Source organism: Callorhinus ursinus, unplaced genomic scaffold, assembly GCF_003265705.2.
Source record: "Callorhinus ursinus isolate GAN/ISIS: 27379988/994484 unplaced genomic scaffold, GSC_fseal_2.0 scaffold69, whole genome shotgun sequence".
In the NCBI taxonomy this organism is placed as follows: domain Eukaryota; kingdom Metazoa; phylum Chordata; class Mammalia; order Carnivora; family Otariidae; genus Callorhinus; species Callorhinus ursinus.
Genome location: NW_027397131.1, coordinates 1,656,130 through 1,672,251, shown reverse-complemented (window position 1 = coordinate 1,672,251; position 16,122 = coordinate 1,656,130). Strand labels below are relative to the sequence as shown.

General features: G+C 39.4%; 1 long non-coding RNA gene across 1 annotated transcript in view; it reads right to left on the bottom strand.

Annotated features, from left to right (window-relative positions):
- Positions 1-13,208: 13,208 nt before the first annotated feature.
- LOC141371353 (uncharacterized) overlaps positions 13,209-16,122 on the bottom strand; it is a 63,509-nt gene continuing 60,595 nt past the window's right edge. Inside the window, exon 3 of the long non-coding RNA XR_012376251.1 lies at positions 13,209-13,406. This is a non-coding gene — a long non-coding RNA (uncharacterized lncRNA). The remainder of the gene's footprint in view (positions 13,407-16,122) is intronic.

Genomic DNA, 16,122 nt, shown 5'->3' with positions numbered 1-16,122 from the left:
GCCGCCGCCGCCGCCGCCGCCGTCGCCGCCGCCGCCGCCGCCGCCGCCTCCTGGGTGAGAAAAATGGGGGAGGCCCTGATTCCTCAGTGTAAGGAAGCGGGCCTTCTTTCACTTTCTAACAAGGCACCCTTTTGCAGGCTTTGGAGGCTCCAGAGTAATATTGGAAAGTGTGTGGCAGAGAGCCCGGCACATTAGAAAGATCCAGTAGCACATGTGTGAGAAAGATGGGGTGGGGTGGGGGGAGCAGTGGCAGGTGGACCACTGGGCCCAGGGCTCACATTCACAATTTAGGCCTCTGAAGTCATCTCCAAATAAGATTACATATGCAATTTACAGAAATAAATCAAAAGGTGGAAAGAAGTACCTTTACTAACTTTCAAATTGTGCTGCATAACTGGACTGTGTTACCTCCATTGGTCTCTTTTTTGTAAATCCTAAACTTGTCTTAGCGCTGGCACGGTACATGACATTGCAATGTATTTTTATACTAAAAGTGTTGATTTATTAAGTATAAAATTTTGCACCATGAAAATACAAAACCATTTATGTAACTCCAGTTTTGACATTTCCCATTTTAAACTTACTAGGAAGTGCAAAAAAAAAAAAAAAAAAGGAAGTGGTCTGAGTCGCTCGTGCTCTCTGAGATCCAGACTGGAAATGTATAGACTTGGGGTCTTTTTTGAGAAGGATTAGCAAAACGCATAATCAGCAATCTGGTGAGTCAGTGCCGTGCCATAGAATGTAATGCAAGCCACAAATATGAGCTGCATGCGTGATTTTCAATTTCCTTGAAATTGAAAGTCACACTTTAAAAAGCAAAAAGACATAAAGAAAATTAATTTTAATAATATTTTGTTAACCCAATAGATTTAAGATATCACTTCAAAATTCAATCAATATAAAAATTACTAACAAGGCATTTTTATATTCTTTTTTTTACAAAGTCAACCAAATCAGTGTGTACTTTATACCTGCAGCACATCTTAATTTGGACTAGCTACTTTCCAAGTGCTCAGTAGTCATGTGTGGTTAATGACTGCTACTTGGAACGACACGGGTCTGGAAGCCGCATCTTGCAGAGGCTTGCCTTCGTGTTTGTTTGGACGGAGTAATACCTGGACACTCACCATTCTCATGGCATTTATAAGAAGCAGGTTAAAAAAGATGGAAGAGATGCCAACTGACACCTAGTGGACCTGAACTGAACATTTTTAGCAAGAAAATCAACTAAGTAGGGGCGCCTGGGTGGCTCAGTCGTTAAGCATCTGCCTTCGGCTCAGGTCATGATGTCAGTGTCCTGGGTTCGAGCCCCACATCGGGCTCCCTGCTCAGCTGGGGAGCCTGCTTCTCTGTCTCCCTCTTCCTGCCACTCCACCTGCTTGTGCTCTCTTTCTCTCTCAGATGAATAAAATATTTAAAAAAAAAAGAGAAAATCAGCTAAGTAAGTAAGAATCCATACTTTAACAAAAATGTAAGGACTAGAAATTTTGTAGCATTTTTAATGGTTTTCCCAGGCCACGTTTTCCTCCATGGAAATTTCTCTTGTGAATATTTCTGCAACCAGAAACCTACTTTGAAAAAGCACAGAGATTCTGAACTGATTGTGACTGTGGAATGCACGGGAAAAACAAAAATCTGTGAGCAAATTACAATGCCCTTGCTTCATTACAAGATACCTTGGGCTGGGGCTCCTCATCATGATTCATAATAGCAATCTGTTTCTATCTGTCTCAAGTATTAAATTTCTGCATAAAAGTTTGTTTAGGGGGGAAAAATGTTCCTAGTGGAGGGGGAAAGAGATTACACACCATTGAACAAATTGATCTCTGGTTAAGTGAAAGTCAGACTCAAAATCTACAAACTGTATATTTCCATTTATAGGATATTCCGGAAAAGGCAAAGCGATAGGTGCAGAAATCAAATCAGTGGCTGCCAGGGGTTGGGGTTGAGACTAGGGATGAAGGAGAGAATTGATCACAGACAGACACGAAGCAACTTTTTGGGGTGAAAGAAATATTCCATATCTTGATTGTGGTGCTCTATCTACATCTAAAAAAAGTGAGTTTACAGTACGTAAATTATACTATAATATACCTGACCCCATACAATGACCTCTCTTTCTTTTTTCTTCCAAATTTTTATTTAAAATCTAGTTAGTTAAGGGGCGCCTGGGTGGCTCAGCTGTTAAGCAACTACCTTCGGCTCAGGTCATGATCCCAGGGTCCTGGGATCGAACACCACATCGGGCTCCCTGCTCAGCGGGAAGCCTGCTTCTCCCTCTCCCACTCCCCCTGCTTGTGTTCCCTCTCTCGCTGCCTCTGTCAATTAAATAAATAAAATCTCTAAAAAAATAAAATAAAATCTAGTTAGTTAACATATAGTATAATATTGGTTGCAGGAGTAGATCAGTGATTCATCACTTACATATAACACCCAGTGCTCATCACAACAAATGCCCTCCTTAATACTCATCACCCATCTAGCCCATCCCCCACCCACCTCCCTCCATCACCTTCAGTTTGTTCTCTCTCATTTAGAGTCTCTTATGGTTGCTTCCCTCTTTCTTTTTTCTCCCTTCCCATATGTTCACCTGTTTTGTTTCTTAAATTTCATATATGAGGGAAATTGTATGTTGTTTACTGTTCTCTGACTGACATATTTCGCTCTAGCTCCAGCCACTACAATGAACTTTCTAAGTCCCCTTTGTCTCTAACTGCTATAATTCATGGGGAAATTGACTTTCAGGCAGAATGCCTGAAATGTAATTTGATATTCAAACTATCATTCCTTATTTTATTTAACCCTGTAGTGGGCATTCGTGGGGGTTTTGCCCCAAAGTACATTTCCCTTCATCTTGTCAATAGCATTCCATTTTGGGTCGAAAAAGTTGGGCAAACTACTTCTCTCTTATATGCCATTTTAGTGGAACTGTCAGTCCAATCCCCTCCTGCCCAAGAAATGGGCTTGTGACCCCATCTTTGCTGACCAGACACTCCTTTTCAAGATTTTGAATCTTTATCATCAAGGAAAGAACGATATCCCTCAAAGAAATGTGAATTGGTTTCTGTCATCTAGATCTCCAAAGAAACCCTGGCTTCTGTCTTTTTCATTTTGTTTTCCAGTCCACCCTTTCATTTCTGTATCAGAATCTGCATAATGGCTCATCTCATATGGTCTCTAAGCCCTCTGGCACATTTCCTGTACTATAGAGGCTGGAAATTAAAACTACACTTCCCAGATGCCCTTGCACCTAGGGCTCATACATGACTTGGGTCCACCAAGCAGATGTACCTGCAAGAGATTTGGAAGACAGTTGTGAGCTATACGAAGTGATGGCTTCACACAGGAGATAAGGTAATCTGGGGCAACGTGGGTGGAAGTTCCACTGTTTACAACCAGAGGATCCTATGCTACATCTCAGCATCTAGTCATTCAGCAAGTGTTTGCTGGACATCTACTATGTGTGCCAAATATTGCATTAAACCCTGAGGATATAAAGATGACAGAAAATGTTAGCCCTGCAAAAGCCTGGTACAAACACTTTGGAAAATTACTTGTCAGTATTTACTAACTACTAAAGCCAGACAAATGCCTATGCTATGACCCAAGACCTCCACTTCTATCTATGTCCCTAAGAGAAATGAGAGCACCCATCTACCCAGAGAAATGTGGAAAAATGTCTGTGGCACCTTTTTCATAATAACAAGAAATTAGAAAGACAAATATCCATTAACAGTGGAATAGATGAATAAATTGCAGTATGTTTGGAATATTCATATAATAGAATACTATACAACAATTGCAAGAATAAATTATTGCTACATTCAACCATATGGATGTATCTGAAAGGTATAATGTTGAGAGAAGGAAGTCAGACACAAAAGGGTACACCCAATATGATTCTATTTATATCAAGTTCAAGAACAAGCCAAAAAAAAATCTATTGTGTTGGAAGTCAAAAGAGTGGGGGTGGGGTGTTGATTAAGAAGGGGCCCAAAGGTGCAACCTGGGATGCTAGAAATGTTCTGTATCTTGGCCCCGGGTGGAAATTTAAGAAATCATCAGGCTGCGCACTAAATATTAGGGCATTTCATGTATATATCAATTAAAAAAGAAAAAAAGAATTTTAAGACGCTTAAAGCCTAGCTGGACAATCAAATGGCATTTAGAAAATTCTGACTGAGGTAATGAGTGCTCTGAGAGATCCCATGGAGCCACAAAGAGGGAGCAGTGAGTTTCCCCAAGAACAGGTGTGCTGACAGCAAGGAATGTTACTTAGGACTATAATGTGAAGGGCCTTGAATACCAAGATAATAAAAATATTAAAAAAAAATCATTGTCCATCTTCTTTTTTGAAACAGAGAGCTGATTTTTTAAAAGGAAGAAAAATTAGTTTTATTGCCATATTAGTTATTCCCCAGGCTTTTATAATATACAATGTCCTTCTATGAATTATTTAAAGTATCTTATATTTAAATTGCCAGTGAAAAAAATAAAAAAATTTAATTAAAAAATACAAAACAGCCATATTGAACCTACAGGATCTCTCAAGTATACAATTCTTCTACTCTTTATTTTGTAATATAACATTTAAACTAGTTTTGCTTTTGGTTTTTCAAATGTAAGGTTTCCTTAAGGCAATCCTAAAAGTTGAAAACCAAAGAAAATAAGGATTTTATTTATCATTTTTGGAAATCTCTCAACCTTCCTACTCAGCTATTAAATGGGTATTAGGTAATCTCCAAACTCAGCTGAATATCGGGTGGATCTGGGAAAGATTATGATATAACTGTAGATAAAATTAAGGTGCTTCTTGATGAAGGGCAAGTGGTTTTTAGGCTTTTTTCATCTTTGTCCTATATTTTAAAGAAACTACTTCTAAATTCAGGGCATTTTCTGCTTTACTTTAGTAAGAGTGTATACAATATTAAAAACTATCAAATGTTTTAAGTTTTTTTTTGAAGATTTATTTATTTGAGAGAGAGAATGCGCCCATGGGGTGGGGGGGGGCACAGAAGGAGAGGGAGAGAGAGAATCCCAAGGAGACTCCATACTGAATGTGGATCCCAAGGCGGGGCTCCATCTCACAACCCTAAGATCAAGACCTGAGCCAAAACCAAGGGTCAGACACTTAACCAGCTGAGCCACCCAGGCGCCCCTGTTTTAAGTCTGTTTTAAACAAGATGGGATATAAGTAAATAAGCAGATTTTAGTGGTGCTCTCTTTCCATTCACAAAAATACCTACAGCATTTCAATTGCGTGTGTTTATTCATGTTGCCTCACATCCTGGGCGTAATGGAAGGGATGCTTACCTGATTCTGCAGAAGGGAAGGGTTATTGCAAAACCCCATACGGTAGTTAACAATACCATATTGTATACTTAAAATTTGCTAAGAGAGTACCTCTTAAATATTCTCACACCACACATATAGACACACGCACACTATGTAAGATGATGGATATATTAACTAACCTTATTGTGATAAGCATTTCGTAATATATATGTGTGTATCAATTCATCACATTGTACACCTCAAATTTACATAGTGTTATTTGTCAATTATATCTCAATAAAGTTGGGGGGAAAACCAGTACAGAAGGCTTCTCTACAACATAAACAAACACACATGTATATGGTGTTTACAAAAGGGGTGGGGCAGGGAAGATAAAAATACGGTTTTGCAATAAGATCTTCAAAAACATATTAAAATTGCCAATAGCCTACATTTATACTACAACTGTAGGTTTCTAAATTGCCATCTTATTTTGGCATTTTTTTCTACTATGGAGTTGTGACACCCAGATCAAATGCCATTTCAACAAACATAATTATAATAAATAGCAAATTCCAGTTATGCTTCACAGACACAACAGTAAAACGTCCAGCCAAAGAAAATAATTTAAACAGCCCTTTGGAGCTTATTCAGTCATTCAACTCTTCATTCAGTGACTATCCATTATGTAATTATTACGCCAAACATCACACCGGGAACTGAGAAAACAATGAGTGGAATACAGTACTTCCTCTTGAGGATCTTACAGTCTGGTAAGAGAGAGAGACACACATGACAGATTACAGCATTGAGTAAATAGTACTTCAGAGGCAAGCTGGAGACATAGAAGTGCAGTGGGGACTGAGACTACCTGTGCTGGGGCATCATCACAGGAGCGGGTATTTGAGTTTCCTCCCTAAAGATGGAGAAGAGGGGTATCTTGGTGGCTCAGTCGGTTACGCATCTAACTCTTGGTTTAGGCTCAGGTCATGATCTCAGGATCATGAGATTGAGCCCATCAGGCTCCAAGCTCAGGATGAAGTCTGCTTGAGATTCTCTCTCTTCCTCTGCCTCTGCCCTTCCCTCCACTTGCTCTCGCTCTCTGTCTCTCTAAAATAAATAAATAAATAAAATCTTAAATATATATATATATACACACACATATATATAAAAAGATGGAGAGGAATTTGAGGTAGGAGAGCAGATCTAGAGAAGGAGTGACAAGAGATGAAGTTGGAGAACTAGGCTGGAACCAGGTCCTGAAAGGTTTCATATGGCTTGTTGAGGACCATGAAATTAGTCCTGCAGGTACTAGGGAGCTGATGATAGGGGGTTAAGTCAGATGGGTATTCCCCTCAGGATTAGCCTCGCACTAGCACAGATGATGTGTGGTGTGGGGTGAGACTGGAGGCAGGGAAACCAGATAAGAGGTTGCAGTAAGTGCCCAGACAAGAATCATGAGGGCAACAGTGGAAGGAATGAAGAAGTGGGGACAGTTTTGAGAATGATTTGGAATTTATGGAAGTCAAGACCTTGTGACAGATGACTATTTTGGAGAGTGCAAGCTCTCCAAAATGTCTTGGAAACTTTCAGCTTGACAGACTGAATGGATGGTGGTATCATTCCTGTAAATATAATGTAAATACAAATCTAGGAGGAGAAGCCATTTTGGAGAAAAGAAGGTAGGTTTGGCTTTATAACCAAATGTTGAATGTGAATTGACTATGGGATACTTAGAGCTCAAATAGGCAATTGGAAATATAGAAAAGGAGTCAGACTGGCCTAATTATTTTGGTTTCCATTCTTGCAAGGAAAACATGAGCCCTTGGAAGTACAATTCCAGCATCTTTTAGAATAACTTCTTGATAAACTAATGTTCCCTTCTTCTTGGGACTTTGTTATCAAACTACGTAATTTGTTTTAAGGGTGGAGATATTCAGTGCTTCCCAGAGCTGTCAGCTCAAGGCCAAGTCTTCATAATTCCATACAAAATTATTCATATTTTTTCTAAAGGAAAGGCGATGAGAAATGAGATAATATATTAAAGGAAATCAAATAAATTTACAATAAAAGATCATTAGGAAATGAAATCTTGTCAGCCTAGATAAATGGGCTCGATTATTACATTTAAGTCAAACTAAATTACTGTCCATGTATCTATTAAGGCATTTATAAGTGTCGAAAATCGAGATGTTAGGATTCCAATTGTAGGTGTAAAATCAAAGTGATTTTGATAAGTTTAAACAATCTTTTATTGTGAAGGAAAAGGAATTTTTAAATTGGAAAATAATATAAATATCACAGGAAGGTATATAGAATTCTTTTTCTTAAATGCTGCCAATGATTTGGGAGACTAAAAAAAAGACACACTATTTGCACAATTAAGCATGACAACCACATGACCTTAGTTCCAAATAAGTAATTATGGTATTTTTTAAGTTGGCAAAATCTTATATTTCCTTCTTGAAGAACTAAAAGGAAGCTGCTGAGATAAAGTCAATTTGTATAGATAAAAGCAATTTGTTTGCTCTCTCTTTCTCTAGCAGAAAACTTAAATCATTATTGCTCTGATTTAAAAGAAACCTCCTTTAACTAGACTCTGTCTAGCCAGATCCTTTAATTAAGCGATTAAGCTGATATTGTTTATCTCTTATTTGTAAGAGAAAGAGGGAAAAAATAAGAAAAACGTGTGTGTGTGTGTGTGTGTGTGTGTGTGTGTGTGTGTGTGTGTTGTTCTTGATCAAATTGAAGGCATTACTGAGGCTTTCCAAGAATGACTCTGACACCAGAAAGTTTTTGTTCCAGCAGCTGGATGATATGTTCATTGGTACCTGCTTACCAAACCTGGAAAAGTGGAAAAAGCACCCGTGTCACTTAAACCTCTCACATTTTCAGGTTTCCTAATGTGCAAAAGAGATGACTGGACTAGATAACTTCAAAGGAGTAGTTGCCAAACCCTGAGAAATGTTTTATAAACAGATTCCTAGACCCTCAGAATCTTTTGGGAAGAAGGGAGTTTGCTCAGTTGTTTTTTGTTTGTTTGTTTAGGTTCTTCAGGTGATTTCAATGAGTAAACCGCCGTGTTGGGGAACGACAGCGCTAAGCTACCAGCTTTAAAGGCTATGAAATTATAAATCAGACATTTTAAGAGTCTTAAAAGCAAAAAATCAACAAATACATGTCACTATCTATTCAATGAAGTGCAAATGTGGTCACTGTAGTTGAGCCTCTGGCACCACTGCAATCATGATCATCCTGTTCCTCACACCCATGACCCAGTCCTGGCCAGTATGACATGGGGGCTTCCAAAATTTCCTTGTTAGAGCTGTTCAAACACTCTGTTCATCTTATTGCCCACAAGAGCCATGAGTTGATTACCAGCTGCTCTTAATTCAGGCTAGGAACCTACTGAGGAAGGCTCCTTCCATGCAGTCTTGGCCATCAACCAGCATTAGTGTGAGATCTTATATTACGTAGGGTGATTTTAGCAACAAATATCAGGAAATTCCAGCTCAGTTTGGTAAGGAAAATTGTTACCTTCAATAGCAAGAAGTCTAGTTAGTTGTACATTTTTAGCTAAACTGACTCAGGGCTCAACAATATCATCAAGCACCCAGGTTCTTTTCTGTTTTCTACAGCTCCATCTTTGGTGTGTTGTCTTTGTTCTTAACTCTAGATGTGGAAATTGGATGCTAGGACTCTGTGCTATTGAATGGCTAAAGCCTTAGTGAGAAGGAGCACATCAATACAAAGTAGTATTTAAAAATCAGCATGTCACTAAAGACCTAAATGTGAGACCTGAAATCATAAAAATCCTAGAAGAGAATACAGGCAGTAACTCCTTTGACATTGGCCATAGCAGCTTCTTTCTAGCTATGTCTCCTGAGGTAAGGGAAACAAAAGCAAAAATGAACCATTGGAACTACATCAAAATAAAAAGCTTCTGCACAGCAAAGGAAACAACCAACAAAACTAAAAGGCAACCTACAGAATGGGAGAAGATGACGTATGTAAATGACATATCCGATAAAGGGTTAGAATCCAAAATATATAAATAACTTATAAAACTCAACACCCAAAATATGAATAATCCCACTAAAAAAATGGGCAGAAGTGGCACCTGGGTGGCTCAGTCGATTAGGCAGCTGCCTAGAGCTCAGGTCATGATCCCAGGATCCTGGGATGGAGCCTCACATCGGGCTCCCTGCTCAGCAGGGAGCCTGCTTCTCCCTCTCCCTCTGCCTGCCACTCCCCCTGCTTGTGCTCTTTCTCTCTCTGTCAAATAAGTAAATAAAATCTTTAAAAATAAATAAATAAATAAATTTAAAAATAAATTAATGGACATTTATCCAAAGAAGACATACTGATGGCCAATAGGCACATGAAAAGAAGTTCAACATCACTGATCATCAGGGAAACACAAACCAAAACTACAATGAGATATCACCTCACACCTGTCAGAATGGCTAAAATCAACAACACAAGAAACAACAGGTGTTAGCAAGGATGCACTGTTGGTGGGAATGCAAACTAGTGCAGCCACTCTAGAAGACAGCAGGGAAGTTCCTCAAAAAGTTAAAAATAGAACTACCCTATGATCCAGCAATTGCACTGGTAGGTATTTACCCAAAGAATACAAAAATACTAATTAAAAGGGATACAGGCACCCTGAAGTTTATAGCAGCATTATCTACAATAGCCAAATTATGGAAACAGTCCAAGTTCCAATCAATTGATGAATGGATAAAGATGAGGTGGTATATATACCCAATGAAATATTATTCAGTCATCAAAAAGAATGAACTCTTGCCATTTGCAAGGACATGGATGGATAGAGCTAGAGTATTATGCTAAGGGAAATAAGTCAGAGAAAGACCATATGATTTTACTCAAATGTGGAATATAAGAAACAAAACAAACTAGCAAAGGGGGGGACAAAGAGAGCTATGCAAACCAAGAAACAGACTCTTAACTATAGAGAACAAACTGATAGTTACCAAAGGGGAGGTAGGTGGGGTGATGGGTGAAACAGGTGATTGGGCACTTGTTATAATGAGCACAGGGCGTTGTATGTGTTGAATCACTATATTGTATACCTGAAACTGTACATCAACTAACTGGAACTTAAAAACTTAAAAAAAATATAAAAGCCAACATGTCAGTAGTGTTAAGGACAAATACAGACTATAAGAGAGTGGGGGAACAAGATGGCAGCCTGAAAAGAAAAAGAAGAAAGTAGGGGACCAACTAGAAAAACTGCACTAATAATTGTTTAAGCCAAGCTTGCAAACAAGTGCTTGGGTTAGGTTAGTGGCACCAGAAATGGAAATGGAAGAAATATTTTAGTAATATTCCAGAATGGTTCCCTGAGACATGAAATTTGACTGGAAATAGACAAAAAATAGAGGAGTCAAAGGTGCATGAAAAAGTACTGACATTATGAGGAGATATTATATAAATATAAAAGAAGCAAAATTTACTCATTGAATATTTGCTTGCTTTTTAAAAAAATACAATGGTCATTATGGTAATTTTCATTTAGAAACTCTTTTAAAAGACAAATGGGTGTATTACTCCCTATTCAAACAAAATTTTGATCATTAATATAGGAAAATCCAGTAACTGTATTAAGGAATTTTTATTTGACAAATAATTTGACCATCAAAATGGAATGCATCCCAATGGCAAGCTGTGTTGGGTTTGTGAATGGAATAGGGAAGACTCATTATTGTAAGAATGCTCATTTTCTTCAAATTATGTTATATAATCAATGTAGTTCTGATCAAAATTCCCAAAGAGCTTTTTAAACTAATGAAATTATTCTAGGGGTGCCTGGGTGGCTCAATCACTTAAGCCTCTGACTCTTGATTTTGGCTCAGGTCCTGATACCGGGGTTGTGAGATTGAGCCCTGCATCGGCTCTGCACTGGATGTGGAGCCTACTTAAGATTCCCTATCTCCCTCTTCCTCTCACCCTTCTCCCCCTTCCCTCTCTTAAAATAAAATAATCAGATTTTTCTAATTTTTCAAAATCTACTTCATAGGAAAAAAATGCAAGAAAAGTAATGAGATGGTGTCAAAATGACACTAAGGGAAGGGGGAATTTGTATTAATCATGATGAGGTGGGATAGGTTATATGGTAGGTAGTGGACATGGAAATTGCAATGGGAATTAGGAATTTTATTTGGGACGGATTAATTTGAGATGGCTGTTAAACATTCACGTGGACATCCTGAGCAGTAGTTGGATATATAAATCCAGAACTTAGGGAATGGCTCCATCCTAAGGTATTAATATGGTGGTTGTCACTCCATAAGTGGCATCTAAAGCCATAGGATTGGATGAATTCACCCACAGAATACATGTAGAGGCATAAGTATTGACAGGTCAGAGACATGAGGGAGATTCAGCAAAGGAATGAGAAATAAACCAGAAGAGACTTGTATCTAAAACCCAAACAAAGAAAACGTTTCAAGAGACTCTGTGCCAAATGAGGGCCATAGGCCAAGTAAGATAGAATTAACTATTGAATTTAGCAATATGTTGGCTGCTGGCAACCAGAGCTATTCAGATAATGTGGTGGGAGCAAAAAAACCAGTGGGAGAGGGTTCAAGAGAAAATGGGAGAAGAGGAAAAAAGACATCTGAGGCATTTCTCTCTAAAGTAGAGCAGGGAACAAGGGCAGTAGCTGAATCAAGCTGGAATCAAGAGAAGGATTTAGTTGGCCAAGCTGGGACTCTCTGCCATCCTGTGGCCAGAGCTGGGCAGGAAACAGACCTACCAAGATAGCAAGCACTAAAGGAAAAGTTGAGGTGCTCTTATTGGAATAAAGGAAAATCACTTCAAGGCAAACCAAAAACATCTCTCTTCCACAGATAATTATAGATAAGAACATCAAGACTTTTAAGATTGGATTTATTTGCACCAGTGTCAGGCTGGAAAGGGGCAAAGCCAGGTCTAAATCTTTAGTCTTCTGACTCCTAGCCCTCGGTTCATTCCTCTACACCTTGACCTTCCCTGGAACAATCGTTAAAACTCTACCATGCATTACTTGGGGACTTGCTGCTCTTGCATAGTAGCTTTAAGGGCACCATGTTCAGCATCACGTTGGCATCATTTTGTGCTAAGAATATTAGCATGCAACAGAATTAAATACCATTATTTAATCATATTTACTTCCTAAATAATGGTGGCAGACACCAATGGTTGCCTACCAATAATCATTTCCAACTTACATTTTCCTTAGGCAGAGCCCACTTCCTAAGATAAATTTTAAACTCAAAATGGATGAAAGACCTCAATGTGAGACAGGAATCTATCAAAATCCTAGAGGAGAACATAGGCAGTAACCTCTTTGACACTGGCCACAGCAACTTCTTTCAAGACAGGTCTCCAAAGGCAAGGGAAACAAAAGCAAAAATGAACTTTTAGGACTTCATCAAGATAAAAATCTTCTGCATAGCAAAGCAAACAGTCAACAAAACTAAGAGGCAACCCACAGAATAGGAGAAGATATTTGCAAATGACATTACAGATAAAGGGCTGATATCCAAGATCTATAAAGAACTTCTCAAACTCAACACTCAAAAAATAAATAACCCAGTCAAAAAATGGGCAGAAGACATGAACAGACACTTCTCCAAAGAAGACATACAAATGGCTAACAGACACATGAAAAAATGCTCCACATCACTAGCCATCAAGGAAATACAAATTAAAACCACAATGAGATACCACTTTACACCAGTTAGAATGGCAAAAATTAACAAAACAGGAAACAACAAATGTTGACAAGGATGTGGAGAAAGGGGAACCCTCTTACACTGTTGGTGGGAATGCAAGCTGGTACAGCCACTCTGGAAAACAGTATGGAGGTTCCTGATGATAAAAATAGAGCTATCCTACCATCTAAGATACATTTTAAAACACCTGATTCTTTTCCAGCCTTCTTTGCAGCTAGGGCACGAAAATGTGACTCAATCTCAGCCAACGGGCTTTGGTCGGAAATTTGCTGGGTATATCTGCAAATGGCTGTCTTCTCTAATAAGGCATAAGAGAGGGAAAATTCTTCCCCTTTCTTCCCGGGGGTGCTGCCATGTGAGGATATGATGCCTGGATCTGCAGCAGTCATCCTGTAAACATGAAGGAAACATAAGGAAAAATCAAAACACTGGCCATAACACAGTGAAGAGATGAAAGGAGCCTGGAGCTTTGACAACATTCAGAACCACTGAATTAATCCTGGAACTATTCTGCCCTTGGACTTCCTGGTATGTGAGATAACAAATGTATTTTTTTGTTTTGACCAGTTTTAGGATACTGACATCATCCTTACAGTGACTTTCCAGGAATCTATGCACCTGGAGAAAATTGAGCAACTTTCTAAGACTACTGTGTACTCTAATGCCTTGCCAAAGGCACATATACACATAACTCAAATACATCTGACAAAATAAACAAACACCGATCTCTCTCAAATAAATTGTTAGTACTGGGTAAAAATTAAGGGATGTTGGAATTACTTCTTCATGTGAGAAGTCTTTCAGGTGTAACAGATCTCCTGCTAGAAAAGTTATTGATAGGGGCGCCCGGGTGGCTCAGTTGGTTAAGCAGCTGCCTTCAGTTCAGGTCATGATCCCACCCACGTTGGGCTCTCTGCTCCATGGGGAGTCTGCTTCTCCTTCTCCCTCTGCCTGCCGCTCTGCCTACTTGTGCTCTCTCTCTATCTCTCTGTCAAATAATAAATAAAAATCTTTTTAAAAATTTATTGATATGTGAATGGACTGACTCCACCGCTGTTCCTAGAACATTATAAGAAGCCTCCCAATCACCATTTTGCAACTATAACCCAGATGAGGACTCCCTGTTTTTGTCACAAGTCCTTCATCCTTAATGAGCTCACTTTTTCCTTAAATACAAAAAATTTAAAAATGTCTCAATGGCTTTTGAAACTGAATGATAGGTAACCAAGTTCTCACTGCTATTTTTTAGTGTTTTTCAAAGTTTCTATAATGAGGGGCGCCTGAGTGGCTCAGTTGTTAAGCGTCTGCCTTCAGCTCAGGTCATGATCCCTGGGTCCTGGGATCAAGCCGCACATTGGGCTCCCTGCTCAGCGGGAAGCCTGCTTCTCCCTTTCCCACTCCCCTGGGTCATGTTCCCTCTCTCTCTGTGTCTCTCTCTGTCAAATAAATACATAAAAAATCTTTAAAAAAAATTTCTATAATGAAAAAAATTTAAGTGCCCCAATCCCCCCATCCCATACTATGGGAAGATTAGTGTCCTCGCCATGATTCACTTCTCATGGTCAACTCTCACTCGATTTCCTGCTCCCACTTGGTCTCACTAGAGAGTCTTGTTTCCTGTATTTAACATCATCCCAAACATTACACAAGATCTGTTTTGCTTTAACTTCCAAAGCCACCTCTTAACACAAGGTCACTATCTATAGCCTACTTACAAAAGAGGATTGGCACTAAACCCTTCAGCACTTAGTGGCAGGCATCCTTGTGTTTAAATTCCCTTGACCATCCCTGTCATTAATCATCCTTTCTCCTTGGGCCAGGACCTCCCAATAGGCTTATGGGCCCTCCCTCACCAAACTGCTTCAAGGCTCCCCACAGAGTTCCCTTTCCAGGCCCCTTCTGCCCCTTTCCCGGGAAACTCAAGGATTCCTCTCACCTACTGAGCACAACACATCAGCATACTGTGTTTCCCCTTCTCCTTGTAGAACTGCTGTAATCACCTTTTTAAATAAAAAATGTTCATCAGATTATTTTTTAAAATAAGTAAAAATCTATCTTTCCAGAGATAAACTAAGACACTCCCCTTGTAAGATAAAGAGAAAAAAAAAAAAAGAAGAAGAAGAAGGTGCAATGAGTTTCTATAACTAGTGATATTTTTCATCCCACTGTGCCAGAATACAAATACTTTATAGTCGATGCAGCAGGATGTTAACACAGGACAATTTCTGCCTTAATTTTGGATAATGCCTAATGGCCAATAAGTGCCAAATCTCATGGCATTCCAAATTGGATGCTGGACCATCTAGGAAGGATTTGCCAAAGAGGTAGCTAAAAATAGTTTGCAGAACCCTAACCCATGCCCCCTCCTAAGGATATAAAAGGATTGAAGTTATGAAAGAAGAAGGAGAATTTATTTGGAGATTTATTGGTCTTCTGTGTATTCCCTCCCCCTCCGCCAATAAGGGGAAGGATGACAGAGCTTGTGCTTCAGTTAAGCCAAGTAAGAAGGAGAGAATCATTCAAAAGCCCAATGTGTCTCCTGGAGATTAGGGAGTAAATGGATGGTGTGACTGCATTGGAAGAAAACTGTACCTACACCAATGGCAGAGCATAAATGTATGAGCACACGGCTGGATTGAATCCTGCCCAAGAGGACTTCCTCAAGGAATGAAGTGGGCAAGTGTGGTGGACCATGGGAAGTCCAGGAAGTCTGAGTGAGAAGCAAGGAAAATGGACTTTCTCATGCCATGGGAAATGTAGACAGGGTTCCAGGCATGCATATCTTGCAAGGAACCCATGAGAGCATGAAATAAGAGAGAAGGAAAACTACATTGGGAATACTGCATACCCAGCAGGCACCATCACTAAATTATGTGTGTGCCAAGTCCTTTTCCTCTTCCAGCTCCTTATCCAACCCAGGAGGAGCCAGGAACAATCAGGTGAGGGGGAGAGCAGGAGGAGAACAGGTAGAAATAAATGGAAGAATGGAACCACATCCACCTCCCAGCCGCAGGTTTGCTGACTTGAAGGAGGCTCAGGTTGCAAAGAAGGGAGAACTCTTAACTTTGAATGAGACTCTAGATGTCCATTGTGACACCGGCTGGAC